We start from the raw sequence: 2,429 nt of genomic DNA on the forward strand, positions 1-2,429 counted from the left end.
CGTGCCCTGTTCTTCTGTCCCCAAACAGAGCAGACAGAGCCATGAGAGGGAGGGGTACCTCGGGGGTCCTTCTGATGCTCCCAAGCAGCAAGGAAGGAAGGAAATCAGAATTCCAATTCAGATTTCCTGGCATTGGCACTCTTGTCATTACAGTTGGATGTTAACCGCCTGTACCACACACTGGGCTGGCACCCATAGAAAATACAGTTGGTGATGGGTGTCAGCTAAAGCTCTTAAAGTCATAATAATGCTAGGTGGCTCCGTGGATAGGTCCTGGGTTCAAATCTAGCTTCAGATCTTTGTAGTTGTGTGACCCTAGGCAAGTCCCTTAATCCCAATTGCTTTACTGACCCTTTTTCTGCCTTGGAACTGCCATTTAGGATTGATACTAAGACAGAAGGTAGGGATTTTTTTAAAGTAATAATAATGCTAATGTCATTTTATGGCCCTTTAAGGTTTCCTACATGTGTTATCTGGTAGGATCTTCCCAACAACCCCGAGAAGTAGATGCTGTCCTCATCCACGTATTTTTACAGTGGACAAGGGAGCTGCTCGAGGCCACACTCATAAGCATAAGCCGCTGAGTCAGAATCTGAACTCAGGTCTTCTGCTTCTCTCTCTAGCACCCCATCTGTGGTTCCACGTTTTAATCCCTATTGTTCCGTTTATTCCACTTAGGCCTCTGATCCATATTACTAGGCCAGAGAACTGCCTTAGCCCAGGGCTCGGGCTTCTTTTTGAAGTGGAACCTCGGCGTCCCGTTGGGCATCGTAGGGGAGCTGGAGCTGGCCGACTCTCCTTCTCGACTCGTGCCGGGTTTTGCTTCCTTGGTTGCTGCACGGACTAATGAGAAAATCTGGGCAGCGTGCATGGGGCCGAGAGGGAGCGGAGCCGAAATGGCTCCGCACGGAGCTCGGGCAGCAGCCCCCAGTCCCATAGGTGAAGGCCGGAGGGATCACCGCCTGCGGATCTATCCGCTGCTGGCTCCACGCCCATTCCTGGGGGCGGATGAATAAGGAAACAAACAAACGCCGGGAAAGCTGCAGAGGCAGGTACCGAGTTTGCACACAAATAACGCGCTAATCCCAGGCTCGGCACTCACTGAAATGCTCTCAGTGGGCACTTCTCGGGCCTCCCCCTTTGCTATGAGCTCCATCTCCTGGAGCTAATTAAATCCATTGAAGTCCACACCCAGCTTTTGGGGGCCGCATGCCAGGCTCTGGCTTCGGCGGGGCCACCTGGCTCTCCCTCCCGGGGTCTGTCTCCTTCTCCAGCATCCGGGCTGAAGCCCGAGGCCCTCGGAGCCTCCCGCTGTCCTGGCACCGGCACACACAGCTCGCCTCGGATGGAGGACTGAAAGGGAGGGCACAAAGGCCAGACAACGTGTCTGGACCTTCACCAGGCGGCTTCTACAACGCAACTGGCTTCCATTGGACCACGTCCTTTCTCGGGGCTCCCCAGAGAGGGAGGCGTCCATTCTCCCAAGATGGCCGGAGCACCCTGTTTAGTAGAGAAAACAAAGGAGTTGGGGAGGCCTCCGGGTGACTGGAAGGTCCTTTGTAGTCCCTGAACTCCGTCCCCTCCTAACCCGGCAATGTACAAAATGGCATCCTGAGCGTGTCATGGCAGCCCCCACCCAAGGCAGAGTCCTTCTCCCCATCCCCTGGCAGTGGCTGGCACTGAGAACAGAAGAGGGAGATCAGCAGAGGGAGGAGGATTGGGAAAGGCCTGGGTTCAAATCCTGCATCAGACACATGCTACCCACCACTACCACACCACTCTGTTTCCTTATCTTCAAGATGAGCTTCTTCCAGCTTTAAACCTGTGACCCAGGGCCAGCGGGGAGCAAGAGCAGGAGGCCTGAGGGGGAGGAGGGGAGACCTGCCAACGGTGTAGAGTACCAGGAGGGAAGCGCCCATGGAATGGCTTTATCCTTCCATGGCAAGTTCCGTGCAAAGAACCACAGGACGTCCTCCTGGAGTGTCCCTAAAAAGCCGGCATTTCCTAACGCCTGAGAAAGGACAGCCCCAGCGCCAGACGGGCCTCGGGGCCCTCTGGCCACTTCCTTCACTTGACAGCCAGCCAGGAGGCCGGATGGGCCCGAAGTCACTCCATGCCTGCCTCTCCCCCAGGGAGCCACCTCGCTGCTCCCTAGTCGTTTTCTGTTATTCTAAGTTCTCGTGTCTCTCCTCCTGTCCCCGTCACAAGCAAGCTGACATCACACACACACACACACACACACGCACGCGCACACACACACGCACACGCATGCACACACACACGCACACACACATGCACACACACACGCACACGCACACACACACACACGCACACACACACACACACACCCCGGTATGGTGCTCGGGAAGAAGACGTCCCCAGACAAAGCTACGAGGAAACTAACGTGGAGAACGAAGCATCGCGATTAA

General features: G+C 55.4%; 1 long non-coding RNA gene across 1 annotated transcript; it reads right to left on the reverse strand.

Moving 5' to 3' along the window:
* Positions 1-1,035: 1,035 nt before the first annotated feature.
* On the reverse strand, positions 1,036-2,213 carry LOC130455814 (uncharacterized). The gene is made up of 2 exons (XR_008913969.1): positions 1,766-2,213; positions 1,036-1,500 (listed from the first exon to the last, which is right to left on the reverse strand). It is a non-coding gene; the product is annotated as an uncharacterized LOC130455814 (long non-coding RNA).
* Between the last annotated feature and the right edge of the window lie 216 nt (positions 2,214-2,429).

Source organism: Monodelphis domestica, chromosome 8, assembly GCF_027887165.1.
Source record: "Monodelphis domestica isolate mMonDom1 chromosome 8, mMonDom1.pri, whole genome shotgun sequence".
NCBI classification, from domain to species: Eukaryota; Metazoa; Chordata; class Mammalia; order Didelphimorphia; family Didelphidae; genus Monodelphis; species Monodelphis domestica.